At 41.5% G+C, this 16752-nt stretch overlaps 1 protein-coding gene across 2 annotated transcripts in view; it reads right to left on the bottom strand.

Moving 5' to 3' along the window:
* The window catches only part of usp44 (ubiquitin specific peptidase 44), a 64809-nt gene extending 54605 nt beyond the window's left edge, over nucleotides 1-10204 (bottom strand). For both annotated transcript variants that reach the window (XR_010021075.1, XM_063072255.1), the window contains exon 1: nucleotides 10176-10204. The gene's annotated coding sequence lies outside the window, so the exon portion shown is untranslated. The remainder of the gene's footprint in view (nucleotides 1-10175) is intronic.
* Between the last annotated feature and the right edge of the window lie 6548 nt (nucleotides 10205-16752).

Genomic DNA, 16752 nt, shown 5'->3' with positions numbered 1-16752 from the left:
TTAATTTTATTCTCTAAAATTTTAAATGTGTTTACAGAAACACTTTATAATACTATACTGGAAATTAAGCTTAATCACTTTGGAAGTTAAAAAGTGATAAAGGAATACAAATAAGCTTGCTTTTATTAAACATTTTTCCATCAACTTTCCAAACACAAACTGAAGAATTCCCTGGATAAATTATACATGATTATAATGTCCATATCCCAAGATCTTTTATCTACTACTTTCCAAAACTTACATCAGATCAGGAAACCAACGCCTAAGAGCAAGAAATATGGACACAGAAAACAATGTTAAATTTACTAGATTTTCCTTAGTATAAAGTAAATGATCACGATTTTCTATAATGCATCAATAGCTATACACAGGAATGCAACAAATAATGGAAAGCACAACTACCAAACTGGTAAACTAAGCAATCAACTTCAAGATGCCACAAATTTGGGAAATGTGGTAGGAAACCTACAACTCTGGCAACTTAGTTCATTTTTTCATCATCATCTGAACATTTTGCTAATGAAATCTACTGCTTTTCAAATCAGAGGAAATATCAAGTAGCATTTGGAGAAAAAGAACTGTCACCCTTTCAAAAGAACTTCAATTCAGAGATGCAACAAAATAAAGAGGCTCATCATCTCTTTCTTTTAATTTGGTAATGTACCATTCTGCCACCATCTTCTCTTCTCCAGCTCTGTCCAATGCCAGTGACATTTGTGAATTAGCAGTGTTTCATGGGACTATTTTAAAGTTTGGATTTCTAAGCACTGGAATATGTTCCACCTTTAGAAACCACATTCCACAATTATCTCCTTTTGGACTCAACCTTTTCAAATATTTTTACTGCTATGTAGACAGTTGTCTGAACAATTTTACCTGGCTTACTTCCTCTAAAATATATTTCTTTGAACTTGTAGCCTTCAGTTTCATCGTGAGCTGCCATTAAACTGGTACCAAGGATGGAGTTGTTGTTATTGAGGAAATAAAACTTTTGTGCAGAAGCAGAAAGCCAATTCTGTTACCATCTGGTAGACCAGAACTAGATGCCAGCCAACCATTTCCCGGAGGGTACTGATACACTCGATTCTTTTTCCTGCTCCATGGAACTGCTGTCCTTTATCTATTTTGCTGTGTAGTCCAATTGATTCACACTGACATCTGTAACGTCTGTCCTACTCCTCTAGCTTTTAGCTTGGTCTGGCTAAGCAAAGCTGCAGTTCGATATTTAAGTTTGCTGATGACACCACTGTTTTAAAGGTGATGATGAATCGACATACAGGAGGGAGACTGGACATTGGTTCATTGGTGCCATAACAACAAGCTCTCACTCAACATCAGTACAACTGAGCAGCCACTACAGGAAGAGGAAACCAGAGGTTCAAGAGCTAGCTCTCATTAGGGGAATGGAGGTGGAGGGAGTCAGTAAATTTAAATTCCTTGGCTTTAAAATTTCAGAGAATCTGTCCTGAGACCAGCACACAAGCACATCACCAAGAAAGCACGGCAGCGCATCTACTTTTAAAAGTTTGCGTAGATTCAGCATATCACCTAAAACTGACAAATTTCTATAGATGCACAGTGGAGAGTATCATAACTGGTCGTATCATGGTGAGGTACGGAAACACCAATGTCCAAGAATGGAAAAGTCTACTGAAAGTGGTGGATACAGCCCAGTCCAACAGAGACAAACCCCTCCCCACATTATTATTATTGTGATTATGAGGACACGCAGTCCCCTTTTATAGTTATTTAGTAATGCATGCATTAGGAAATGATAAAATGTTTTTCCAGAATGATATCATGAAAAACACATGGCAAACTGACTTAAAAACAAACAAAAAACACATAATTATAACATATAGTTACAACGATGCAAAGCAATACCGTAATTTGATAAGAACAGACCATGGCACAGTAAAAGTCTCAAAGTCTCTCAAAAGTCCCATCATCTCACGCAGACAGTAAACCTCCAGCGCTGCCAACTTGCCGATGCAACATCCCAGAAGCATCCGACCACAGTCCGACTCCGAGTCTGTCCGAAAAACTCCGAGCCTCCGACCACCTATTCGACACCGAGTACCGAGCACCATCTCTGCTGAGCGCTTTGACCCCGGCCCCGGCAACAGGCGATAAGCAAAGCCGAGGATTTGGGGCCTTCGTCTCCGGAGATTCTCGATCGCACAGTAGCAGTGGTAACAAAGCAGGCATTTCAGAAGTTACTCCAGATGTTCCTCTGCACTTCTCACGGCTGTCTCCATCAAATCCGGATTGTGCACAGCCCCTAGTTACACGTGATATCATTCGGAATGGCCGCACACACTGTGTCCTGTCGCCACCTTCTCCTCCCTACACAATCGTGTATTTACAAGGAGTACAGCCACAAGAAAGCAGCATCCATTAGTAAGGTGTCTCACTATCCAGGCCATGTCTTCTTCTCACAAACAAGAGAAAATCTGCAGATGCTGAAGAGCCTTGGCCCAAAATGTCAACTGTACTTTTTTCCATAGATGCTGCCTGGCCAGCTGAGCTCCTCCAGCACTTTGCATGTGTTGCTTAGATTTCCAGCACCCTGCAGATTTTCTGTTGTTCATGCCCTCTTCTCACTACTACAATCGGACCTGAGGTACAGGAGCCTTATGTCCCACAACACAAGGTTTAGGAACAATTATTAACCTTCAACCACCAGATTCCACAACTCATGCCTTTATTTTCCTGTAAATGCCTGCAATAAAATGAATCTCAAGGTAGTACAGTGGATTCTGGTTAATTAGGGCAGCTGTTTATTTGGGCCAACTCTTAAAGAACAAAAACTGATTGAGAAAATAGCCAGGATTCCCTTCATTCATTTGGGACACTAGAATGCCTAATTGGGGCGGGAGATTTGCCAGTTTCTAACTAGCCATGTGTACTTGTGTGGCCGATAGGCATGACACTATGCTCAGAGCATGTGTTTGTTTTCAAAAAGCCGTGATTTTTGTTACTGGTAGTTGGTAAGAAACAAGCTGTACAACAATTCAGAACTGTTTTGCTCACCGTGGTTTCAAGCATTCGGGCTTGGAGATGCCAGAAACGCTGGGAGTCAAAATGATATTGCTACTTCAAGTTAGGAACTACGAAGGATTTGAGGGTTGACAATTATGTTGAATGTTACAATGAAAGTGAAGATTTAGAGGATGCAATCCTAACTATTAGGAACTAAAACACAATTTTATAGTACTGTAGTATTAGGAGTGTTCTAATTTGTTCCCCATTTCATTTAAATAAATAATTTGTTACTTAGTTAAATGGTAGTTTATCTTTTTATACCTTTTTAACTATTTCTATGAAACTATGGCTAATCGGGACAGCCACTTTATTGGACTAAAACATACTGGTCCCCATATGTCCCAATTGGAATCTACAGTATATGGTGACATGTACATGCTTTGATAATAAATTTACTTTTACTACAATTTTAAAAGTGTCTAATTTCCTTATTTAATAGTCAAATCCCTTTATTACATCCATGCTGCACCACAGGGATTTCCTGAGCATATCATCATACCCTGTCCATGAATGGATTTGCTCTTACAAAGAACAACTTACTTCAACTTTGTTCACAGCCTTCAGATAAAGGTATTTTACTATAACTACACTCATCCTCCTGACCAACAAACTGCATTCCAGTTACTGCATAATATCATATCTAATCTCAATTCCCTCTATGCACTCTGAAGGAATCACTCCATACTCTGATCCACTCCACCTTTTCCATAAATGCATCAGATACAATGCTACCCAGATCCACTAAATTAAGTGGCCTGATGAGCTCAGTCTTTTCAATGTGTTCTCCTCAACAGAACCAATTGCTTACAATTTTGACCATCTCAAAAAGTTGTAACATGTAGAACTTCACACTAATAGCAAAGTAACATTCCATAATATGTAGCACTACGTGTGTACATCGACTATACGCTGTCACATGTTTGACTGCACTCCCCACATTCATGCTGAGATAAAATATGTTTTTTTTCCAGAAAAATCTTTTGAACTCTTTGAACAGAAAACAATCCTGTAATACTTTTATGCTTAAAATGTTAGTTAATGCTGCCCACCTGTGCAGTATGGTGAAACAGCATTAAACAGAAAACACACCTACCATTTCGAGATGTCGTCACATTGGGTTCATTTGTTTGCTATTTTAGCAAAGCTGTCAAGATAGATGGAAAAAAATCCCATACTAATAGATTGTTTGCATGTATTATAATTTATTAACAAATATGATGACACCATTGTACTGTCAATTAAGCAAGCATTGGATTTTCTGTAATTAATTCCTGCAGTAGCTTTAAACTGGCACCCCAGTGTGAGCAATTCTCAGATGACTTACTAACAAGGGAGGAACACTTCTTTCAGCACAGTCAAAGCCTACCAGTTATATGGAGATAATCCAGGCAAGGAAAGAATTGCTTTAATTACTGGACAGGAATTTTATTAATCTCACCAGCATTCACCAGAATGTCCAAGTGTCATCTGAGATTATTTACTCAGGTCTATGTGGACCTAATATTAACAAACTACCAACATTGGATGAGATGAACTAATTGAAATGACTACTTTTGATATGATGGCTGACTGAATGATATAGTGGGCTCCTTCTTATGCTCCCTTGTTTACCTTGATATCCTTAAAAATTAACATTAAATTCAAAACACATTTGTGGTACATTCCTTTGCCTAGAATAAGTAAACAAAGAGTATAATAATACTGATTTTATTCAAGGTTAGTGAAATGGTAGATAATTGTTATATGATGGAGTTTCCACAGCAGCAACAAATAAAATTGGTTTGACTGGCACCACAAGACTGTCTGTGGATAATGGATTCAAAAGAATGATAGGAGTGAACCAGGCCACTTTATTGACTGCTTTTTTCCGAGCCAACTAATGACAGTCAGTTCAGACTGCATGGAAAAATGTCAGCAGTATGAAAATGTACGCCTTCTGACAGAGCAGAAAGAAGGGAATCAACAGGTCACAAAGTGTACCAAAAAAAAATGAATGAACTTGAAACCAGGAATCTATGAAATTAAGTAATTTTCAGAATACATTTGTGACTTTAGTGCAAAGGTAAGCAATACCCAGATCCAAATAACTTCACAATGCTTGCAAGATAACAGTCTGAAGCCAGACTTATTCACGTCCCAAATGAGAAGGTGAATGATAAGTCTGAAGCCAGAGATATCATTCACGTACTCATTTGGTCTCCCACAGTGCACTTTCAGTTACCCACAGCATAAAGTGCTGCCACCTCAGTCCTTGTCACACCAAGTAACATTCATTCATCTACTGTGTTAGTAACCTACAATAGTGATTTTTATAGACTCAGAATCAAATAGTTTCATACTGATTTCCTAATCTCCTCCAGGCCAAATACTCTGCACTTCCCCAATTTTGTCTTCCCACTTCCCTACACTCTCAATTAAAAACAAGAGCTCAACTGTTAACAACTATGAGTAAAAGAAAATCTGCAGATGCTGGAAATCCAAGCAACACACAAACACAAAATGCTGGAGGAACTCAGCAGGCCAGGCAGCATCTATGGAAAAAAAAAAGAGTATGCTTCGGGCTGAGACCCTTCAGCAGGACTGTCCTGATATTCCTCCAGCATTTTGTGTGTGCTAACAACTATGCCTTTTCTCACTCAGCCCCAAGCATCGAAACCGCTTATCTAAATCTCCACAGCTCTTCAATTAAAGAATCTTAAACTTTACAAAGCTTTGATCACTGATCTACTCATTCCTTTTGATTCAACATCAAAATGTTAAACCAGTCTGAATTCCCATGGCTGCCTAACTATTTTAAAGACATTACATATGGGTAAGCTCGTAGTGTAATGGCATCAGCACTGGACTTCAAACCCAGCTGGGCAGTCTGGCAATCTACTTCCTTACACATATGTGAGAATGCTGTTCTTGGACTACAGCTCGGCACAATTCCCTCCAGGCCCAACAAGAAGCTCGGAGACCTCGGCCTTCACCCTGCCTTGTGCAGCTGGATCCTGGACTTCCTGTCAGCTCGCCAGCAGGTAGTAAGAGTGGACTCCTTTACCTCTGCCCCTCAAGGCTCCCTCCTTTACTCCCTGTATACCCATGACTGTGTTGCCATCCACAGTTCCAATCTGCTAATTAAATTTGCTGATGATACTACACTGATTAGCCTAATCTCAAACAATAACGAGGCAGCTTACAGAGAAGTCATCACCCTGACACAGTGGTGTCAAAAAAACCTCTCCCTCAATGTTGCAAAAACAAAGGAGCTGGTCGTGGACTCCAGGAGGAATGGGGACAGGCTAACCCCTATTGGATCTGGGGCTGAGAGGGTGAACAGCTTCAAGTTCCTTAGTATACACATCACCGAGGATCTCACATCGTCTGTACATACTGGCTGTGTGGTGAGAAAAGCACAACAGTACACGCTTCACTTCAGACGGTTGAAGAAGTTTGGTATGGGCCCCCAAATCCTAAGAACTTTCTACGGGGACACAATTGGCTGCATCACTGTCTGGTATAGGAACTGTACTTCCCTCAATCGCAGGACTCTGCAGAGAGTGATGCAGACAGCTCAGCACATCTGTAGATGTGAACTTCCCATTATTCAGGACTGTCACAAAAAACTGTGGGTCAATTGTTTAAGAAAAATAACCAGATGGCTTGAGTCTCAAAAATAAAATGAGGTGCTTTTATTTATCTCAAAACAAGACAAAAACTGGGAAAAAAAAACTATATATATTTTTCCAATTCAAGATCTTCAGTGATCATTCGGGATTGACAGAGTATCATGACAATTCACAGGCTGTGTTAAACTGTCCAGAACACTACAAAGTTTAAAGGTTACAAGTAAAAAGGAATGTCATATGATAAAAGCAAATCACACTGAGATAAGGCACTGAGAAAAATCATTGCTTGTGGGTCAAAACAACACAAAAGCTAGTAAGGTTTGACTGGGTCAGTTACATGTCCAATTATATCCCCCTATGGCAAGAGCATCTACTTGCTTTCAATTGAAAAAAGTAAATATTTTCAAGTTTGGAAATGAAATACACATTCTGTGGTATACTTTATACTTAATTGTCACCAAACAATTGATACTAGAACGTACAATCATCACAGCAATATTTGATTCTACACCTTCCGCTCCCTGGATTACAAATATTAAATATTTAAAATATTAATAATAATAAAAATTAGTGAATATTAAAAAATTAAATTATAAATAATACATAGAAAATAGAAAAATGGAAAGTAAGGTAGTGCAAAAAAACTCGAGAGGCAGTTCTGGATATTTGGAGGATACGGCCCAGATCCGGGTCAGGATCCGTTCAGCAGTCTTATCACAGTTGGAAAGAAGCTGTTCCCAAATCTGGCCGTACGAGTCTTCAAGCTCCTGAGCCTTCTCCCGGAGGGAAGAGGGACGAAAAGTATGTTGGTTGGGTGGGTCGTGTCCTTGATTATCCTGGCAGCACTGCTCCGACAGCGTGCGGTGTAAAGTGAGTCCAAGGATGGAAGATTGGTTTGTGTGATGTGCTGCGCCGTGTTCACGATCTTCTGCAGCTTCTTTCGGTCTTGGACAGGACAACTTCCATACCAGGTTGTGATGCACCCTAGAAGAATGCTTTCTACGGTGCATCTATAAAAATTAGTGAGGGTTTTAGGGGACAAGCCAAATTTCTTTAGTTTTCTCAGGAAGTAAAGGTGCTGGTGGGCCTTCTTGGCAGAGGACTCTGCTTGGTTGGACCAAGTCAGGTCATTTGTGATATTGACCCCGAGGAACTTAAAGCTTTTGACCTCTTCCACTTGCGCACCACCGATGTAAATTGGGTCGTGCGGTCCGCTACTCCTTCTGAAGTCAACAACCAATTCCTTTGTCTTACTGACGTTGAGGGATAGGTTATTGTCTTTGTACCATGCCACCAGGTTCTTAATTTCCTCTCTGTACTCAAACTCATCATTACCTGAGATACGGCCTACAATTGTTGTGTCATCAGCAAAATTATATATTGGGTTTGATGAAACTTGGCTACACATTGCTATTATGCAATGCAATGAGAAATGACAAATAAAAATGTCTTAATGACAGACACTGACCAACAATCAGCACGTTATCGAGAAGTTGCTTCATGCAGTAAAATTGTGACTGCAGCAATATTGTGTGTGTGTGGTGGGAATATGTGGGACAGTAAATGCTTATTTAACGAACTTCAAGACTATAACATGTGAAAATGTTATGCTCAACAATTGCATTTTCAAAGTGAAATCAGTTATAATGAAAAGAAGCACAGTGGTCAATTTGCATTTGGCAAGACTCCACAAATAACACTTGAAAACATCACAATATTGGTCACAGGGTTGGTACCGCGGAAGATCAGAACTTTACTACACTTTAAAAGGTGCCCTGGAATCAACTGAAAAAGTAGAGCAAATGTGACTTCAATACTGTCCAAACTCAGCACCTCTGATCGGGCTACTCCCCCAGTAGTCAGGGGAGTCAGCTTCAAATGTATGTCTAGAGTGGGCCCTGAACTCTTGAAGATTTAATATACCCCTAAAGCTAGGTTCCCAGAATCTAGCACAGTTTAATAAAGCTAAGAATCTTAAGTAATATTTTGTCATTTGGATTTTCCCAGATTTCTGTGCAGATGCCCTCTATTATGTGCATCTTTAGCCACTTTAAAATTGTACCATTTAATATTATACTAGTAGTTTTTAAATAAATCACGTCACATTCTTTAAAGCATAAATTTCATCCGTCCAGTTGATCCTTTTTGCAAAGACAATTAGCTTTATTTGTCACACGAACATCAAAGCATGCATCCTTTGCATCAATTCAGTTTGTTCTGGGCAGCTCTGAAGTATCACAATGCTTCTGGTACCAACACAGCATGCTCACAACTCACCAACTTTAACCACGTCTTTGGTACGTGGGTGGAAACCAGATCAGCCAGAGGAAGCCTACGCAGTCAAATTAAATTGAATGATCTTTATTGTCATTATACTACGTACAATGAAACTGTCTGGCTTCCTCTCAAGCAATTAAATAAAGCGGTAGGTAAAAATAAGACAGTAATAGAAATACAGTATTAAATAGATAAGTAGCAGAAAATAAGTTGCAGCAGCACCAGAATATCACAGTAAGGCACAAAGTGCCATTAGTGCAAGTATTTGAGTCCTTATGTGTGCTCACAGTTTGTCATTGTTCTGTGGGAGTGGTGTGATGGAGGCCACAGCTCTGGGAAAGAAGCTGTTCATCAGTCTATTTATTCTGGCTTTTAGTGTCCTGAACCTTTTGCTGGACGGCAGCAGGTCAAACAGGGCATAAACTTCTTAGCAACAGCAGCAGGAATTAAACCCCAGCCTTAAAGTAGCGTGCTGTTGCACCTCTTAGTGTGCAGCCTTTTAAATTTTGCCATGCAGGTATATCCAGCCGTTACAATAGTCCAAAATGGTCCTCATACTCATCCCTTGGGGCAGGTGGTGAGAAATAGTTGGTGCAGTGGGGTAAGGAAAATGAACCAGAGATTGAGGGAGCCAGTGTAGGGGTGCGGGAGATTGCGGGGGCAGTGCAGAGGTGGTGGGTGGGAGACGGACATTCAGCAGGTGGAAGGGCGATGGGGAAGGATTGATCAGGTGGATGGGAGAGAGGTGAAGAGAATATGTCCGTGAAGGAGAGGTGCAAAGAGAGAATAGGGAACCGGTGGAGGGGTCGGTGTGGGAATAGTAGGAGAGGCGGGAGAGAATAAACAAGTGTTGAAGGGGGCGATGAAAAAAGTGAGCTGGTAGGGCCGGGAGTACCACAAAACACAATCGGGAGCCGATTTCAGCGGGAGGAAGGTTGGACCGGATTCCCGCACGGAGCAAGTAGGTCCAGCTCTACACCCCCAAGCCCAGCATCTCCATCACTGCATGCCTCCTCCCCACCATCCCTCTCATCGCCCCACGACGGGTGGGAGAAGAGGCAACGACCCGAGCAGCGTGCCACGGCCCACGGAAGAAGGTGGTGGTGGAAGTGGAGGAGAAGGGACGGCCTTCCCTCACGCTTGTCTCCGACCACGACCGCCACCAACCCCAGCTCCCCGCCGTTCCTTAGCCGCAAGCCCCCGAGCCACACAATTCCCAATCCCCGTCAGAACCCGACCCACCTTCCTCTCACAACGCCGCCATCTTTCACAGGGAAGCCGCGCGCGCGCGCCAGCCGCGTCAACCGCGGGATCAATGGCGTCATCGGCCGCGCTCCCACCTGTGGCTTACGTCACGGGTGGGCCCGGAAGCGCCTGTCGTGAGCAGCTGCCCGGCCCCGTTTCCTTCTCGTCCGGCGCAACGCCACCACTTCTCGATTTTACTTCCCTGCCGGATGACTATTAAAACCAGCGCACTTTTTCTTTAATAACCTGAATTTGGATATACCTGCATGGCATAATGTAAAACCCTGCAAACGATACAGAGCTCAGAGCTAGAGAAAAGGCGTAAACCACATAGAAACGGGCAGATAATGATTACACTGAAGGAGGTAGAAGGGATTTATTTCAAAAAGAAAAATAACATAATATTAATCAAGAGTGGTTATTTTAAAGGACAATAGAAAATTGAAGGTATGTGCAGAGAAATTTTGGAAAATCCAAATATCAAAACTCTTTTGGGGGTTGTCTTAATGGAGTACAACGCCAGAAATCCTTTAGGGCTTGATTAGATTATTGTGCTTGATGCCGCGCACCCAGCTTTAGAAGGGGTGCTAAATCTTCAGAGGTGCAAAGAAAATTGGAATGCTTTCAGTGAAAGTTCATAAACTTAGATATTAACTTTGTTTCTCTCTGAACAGATAGTCCACTGCTGGGCTTTTTATAAAGATCATAAAGATTAGGAATGTTTGTCACACATACTTCAAAACATAGAGTTGGGTTTGTGGGTTTGTGTCAAGTCAGATCAGTGACAACCCATGCTTCCGGTGCCTACATAGTATGCCCAAAACTTAAACATAAACTGTAGATCTTTGGAATATGGGAAGATACTGGTGCACCTGGAAGAAACCCACATGGTCATGGGAGAAGGACCAAACTCCTTATAGACCATAAGACATAGCAGAATTTGGCCATTCAGCCCATCGAGTCTGCTCTGCCATTCCATCATGGCTGATCCCAAATCCCATTCAACTCTGTACATCTGCCTTCTCACCATATCCTTTGATGCCCTGACCAATCAGGAAATAATCAACTTCTGCCTTAAATATACACATGGACTTAGCCTCTACCACAGTCTGTGGCAGAGCATTCCATAGATTTACTACCCTCTGGCTAAAAAAAAACCCTCCTTACCTCTGTTCTAAAGGGTCACCCTTAAATTCTGAGGCTGTGCCCTCTAGGATACCCCCACAGAAGGAAACGTCTTCTCCACATCCACCTTATCTAGTCCTTTCAACATTCGGTAGCCTTCAATGAGATCCCCTAAATTCCAGTGGTGCCCAAAGCTGCCTAATGCTCCTCATATGTTAACCCCTTCATTCCTGGTATCATCCTTGTGAGCCTCCTCTGGACTCTCCAATGACAACACATCCTTACTGAGATATGGGGCCCAAAACTGTTGACAATACTCCAAGTGCAGCCTGACCAGTGATTTATAAAACCTCAGCATTATCTCTCTGCTTTTATATTCTATTCCCTTTGAAATAAATTACACCATTGCATTTCCCTTCTTTACCACAGACTCAACCTGTAAATTAACCCTCTGGGAGTCTCGCATGAGGTCCCTCTGCACCTCTGATGTTTGAATCTTCTCCCCATTTAGATAATAGTCTGCACTATTGTTCCTTTTACTGAAATGCATTATCATATATTTCCCAACACTGTATTCCATCTGCCACCTTTTTGCCCATTCTTCCGATTTGTCTAAGTCCTGCTGCAATTGCATGGTTTCCTCAGCACGACCTGCCCCTCCACCTATCTTTGTCTTTCTTTCTTTTTAAATCTTTTTATTGAGTAAGTATACAAAAAAGGTAATCCATATAAACATTAATACAATGTTAAAGTATAATAAAATTCCAAAAGATAACAATACCAAAAAGAAAATACTACAAACAATGTAATTTAAGCATAAGAAACCAAGATAACATAATAGTATACTAGATTTTATATATATCAATGGAAAAAAAAAGAAAAAAAAAAACCCCAAAAAAAAACCCACCGTGCAACTAACTAGAAGCAAAGCAAAGCAATGGGCTAACTTGAAACCAAACAGAGTTAAACTTAAAATCACGTCCTCAATCCCGACCTCCATTAAAACAGTGAAAAAAGAACAAGAAGGGTAAATATTACATTAAATGAAAATATCGAATAAAAGGTCCCCAAATCTGTTCAAATTTAAATGAAGAATCATAAAGGTTACTTCTAATTTTCTCCAGATTCAAACATAAAATCGTCTGAGAAAACCAAAAAAAGGTAGTTGGAGCATTAAGCTCTTTCCAATGTTGTAAAATACATCTTTTCGCCATCAAAGTAAGAAATGCAATCATTCTACGGGCTGAAGGGGAAAGATTACTAGAAATTTTAGGTAGTCCAAAGATAGCAGTAATAGGGTGAGGAGAGATATCTATATTTAATACCTTAGAAATAATATTGAAAATATCTCTCCAAAAAGTTTCCAAAGTAGGGCAAGACCAAAACATATGAGTTAAAGAGGCTATCTGCCCCGAACATCTATCACAGAAAGGATTAATATGCGAGTAAAAACGCGCTAACTTATCTTTGGACATATGTGCTCTATGAACCACTTTAAATTGAATTAGGGAATGTTTAGCACAAATAGAGGAAGTATTAACTAATTGTAAAATCTGCCCCCAATCATCCACAGAGATGGTAAGCCCCAATTCCTGTTCCCAATCTACCCTAATCTTATCAAATGGAGCTTTCCTAAGTTTCATAATAATATTATAAATCATAGCCGATGCACCTTTCTGACATGGATTAAGGTTAATTATCGAATCTAAAATATATATAGGAGGAAGCATTGGAAAGGAAGAAAGTATAGTACTTAAGAAATTTCTAACTTGTAAATATCTAAAAAAATGTATTCTTGATAAGTTATATTTATTAGATAATTGTTCAAAAGACATAAGGGAACCATCTAAAAATAAATCCAACACCTATCTTTGTATCATCCGCAAACTTTGCCACAAAGCTATCAACTGCAATATCCAAATCATTGACAAACAACGTGAAAAGTAGCGGTCCCAATACTGACCCCTGGGGAACACCACTAGGCAGGAATCAAACCCCAGTCTGTTTTTCTGTTTTTCGTTCAGATTTTAGGCACCTGCAGGATTTCAGCAGAAAATAACCAACCATTTTCTATCTCCATCGGAGAAACTTGAATGCTTGGACTAGTGAAGGTTAAGGAAAGATAGAATAGAGCAGCTCATAATAATAGGCGCTTCAGTTGGACAGGAGGAGGAGAAGATGGCGGCACGACAGCAGCGCGCGCGGCCACTTCGGTGGTGATGTTTGTTATCTGTCAAATAGAGGACCGTGCACAATTCTGATTTGATGGAGACAGACGTGAGAATACGGAGGAACATCTGGAGAAACTTCTGAAATGCCCGCTTTGCTGCCGCTGCTACTGTGTGGTAACCGGAATCTCTGGAGCAGAAGGCCCCGAATCCTCGGCTTTGCGTGTTCTAGCGGCCGGGGCGAGGTCGAAGGCGCTCGGCAGAGGATGGCACTCAGGAGGCTGTATCGGAGAGGCTGGTCGGAAGCTTGAAGTTTTCGGACGGATGGACTCAGTGTCGGCTATGGTCGGCTGCTTCCAAGGCATCGGCAAGTTGACGGTGCCTGGAGGTTTATGGCAGGGAGTTTCTCCCTTTGCCACCTGCTATCGGGGACTCGGGAGTCGATCGACTCGGGGACTTTTGAGACTTTATTTACCATGCCCGTGGTTTGTTCTTCATCAAATTATGGTATTGCTTTCAACTGCTGTAACTGTATGTTAATTATGTGGTTCTGTAAGTGTCAGTCTTTGGTTTATAGACAATAGACAATAGGTGCAGGAGTAGGCCATTCGGCCCTTTGAGCCAGCACCGCCATTCACTGTGATCGTGGCTGATCATCCACAATCAGTATCCAGTTCCTGCCTTATCCCCATAACCTTTGATTCTGCTATCTTTAAGAGGTCTATCCATATCTTTCTTGAAAGCAACCAAAGACTTGGCCTCCACAGCCTTCTGGGGCAGAATATTCCATATATCCACCACTCTCTGGGTGAAAAAGTTTTTCCTTAACTCTGTTCTAAATGGCCTACCCCTTATTCTTAAACTGTGGCCTCTGGTTCTGGACTCACCCATCAGTGGGAACATGCTTCCTGCCTCCAGGGTGTCCAATCCCTTAATAATCTTATATGTTTCAATAAGATCCCCTCTCAGCCTTCTAAATTCCAGAGTATACAAGCCCAGTTGCTCCAATCTTTCAACATATGACAGTCCTGCCATCCCGGGAATTAACCTTGTGAACCTATGTTGCACTCCCTCAATAGAAAAAATGTCCTTCCTCAAATTTGGAGACCAAAACTGCACACAGTACTCCAGATGTGATCTCACCAGGGCCCCGTACAACTGCAGAAGGAACTCTTTGCTCCTATACTCAACTCCCCTTGTTATGAAGGCCAACATCCATTAGCTTTCTTCACTGCCTGCTGTACCTGTATGCTTGCTTTCAGTGACTGATGTACAAGAACACCTAGATCTCGTTGCACTTCCCCTTTTCCTAACTTGACTCCATTTAGACAATAATCTGCCTTCCTGTTCTTACCACCAAAGTGGATAACCTCACATTAATCCACATTAAACTGCATCTGCCATGCATCTGCCCACTCACCCAGCCTGTCCAAGTCACCCTGCATTCTCATAACATCCTCCTCACATTTCTCACTGCCACCCAGCTTTGTGTCATCGGCAAATTTGCTAATGTTACTTTTAATTCCCTCATCTAAATCATTAATATATATCGTAAACAGCTGCGGTCCCAGCACTGAACCCTGCGGTACCCCACTGGTCACCGCCTGCCATTCCGAAAGGGACCTGTTAATCGCTACTCTTTGTTTTCTGTCAGCCAGCCAATATTCAATCCATGTCAGTACTCTGCCCCCAATACCATGTGCCCTAATTTTGCCCACTAATCTCCTATGTGGGACTTTATCAAAGGCTTTCTGAAAGTCCAGGTGCACTACATCCACTGGTTCTCCCTTGTCCATTTTCATAGTTACATCCTCAAAAAATTCCAGGAGATTAGTCAAGCACGATTTCCCCTTCGTAAATCCATGCTGACTCGGACCGATCCTGTTACTACTATCCAGATGTGTCGTAATTTCATCTTCTATAATTGACTCCAGCATCTTTCCCACCACCGACGTCAGGCTAACCGGTTTGTCCTGTTTTCTGTGATATCACTCCGGAGAAACATTGTATCATTTCTTAATGCATGTATGCATTTCTAAATGACAATAAAAGAGGACTGAATGTTCTCATAACCTAAAAAAAATGCTGCAGTTGGCATTATGTCAGTAATCAGGAGACCCAGATTAAAGATAATTACAAAAGGAATGTGTTCTTTATGTACCAAATAAGTTTATGTTAGAAGTTTACACAGATTTGGCATGTCATCTAAAACCCTAACAAACTTCTCTCGGTGAGTGGTGGAGAGTATCCTGATAGCTGTGTCATAGCCCGGAATGGAAACAGTAACACCCAAGAATGGAAAACTCGACAGGAAGTGATGAATGCAGCCCAGTCTGTCTCTGGAAAATCCCGGCCCACCATTCAGCACATTGACAAGCAGCTGTGCCACAAGAAAGCAGCATCCATCGGGCAGGAAGTACGGTAGCCTTAGGTGCCACACCACCAGGTTCAGGAAGAGACATTGCCCTGCAGCCATCAGGCTCCCGAACCAGCATGGATAACTCCACTCACCTCAACACAGCTCGTGTTCTCAATGTTATCTATTCACTTTTTTAAATTATTTGCATGATTTGTCTCCTTTTACACATTTGTTGTTCGTCAGAGTTTGTTTATGTACAGATTTTTGTAAATTCTATTGTATTCTTTAAGTTCCGTAAATGCCTGCAAGAAAATAAAATCTCAAGGTTGTATATGGTGACATATATGTTCTTTGATAATAAAATTAATGTGAACTTTATGCAAAACAGCCGTAAAGAATTTTTCAAAGAGTTTAATAGTTGTTTGCATGGGCACGAGGCAGGTAAGGACATAGGGAATGATTGAGTAGCTCTGTGTCAGAGCTGGCACTACCAGCCAACTCGCCTCCACCATGGCACATGGTTTTGTTCCTCCTGTGAGCTCTGGACCTTTGGAAGTTGCCAGGTATCTGGAGAATATGGATTCATTGCAAACGTTTGAAAGGGAGCAGGTGTTTCCAGTTAGACTACAGCACAGGAACAGGAACAGGCCCTTTGGCCAAGATGTCTGTGCCCAACGTAATGATTCAGATTCACTTACTTATCATACGTACATTGGAACACAGTGAGATGCATTGTTTGTGTGCTGGGGACAGCCGGCAATGCTAATATAGTATGATCCACAAAGCAGCGAAATGATAACAGCAAAACAGGCCCTGTTCCTCCCTCTCAACCACACTCTCAGACACACCCAGACACTCACACACACACACATACACACACTCACTCACACACACTCTCTCTCTCACACACACACACACACTC

Source organism: Mobula hypostoma, chromosome 20 (genome assembly GCF_963921235.1).
Source record: "Mobula hypostoma chromosome 20, sMobHyp1.1, whole genome shotgun sequence".
Taxonomy (NCBI): Eukaryota; Metazoa; Chordata; class Chondrichthyes; order Myliobatiformes; family Myliobatidae; genus Mobula; species Mobula hypostoma.
The sequence above is the reverse complement of the archived record's forward strand: the minus strand, read 5'-3'. Positions and strand labels throughout refer to the sequence as shown.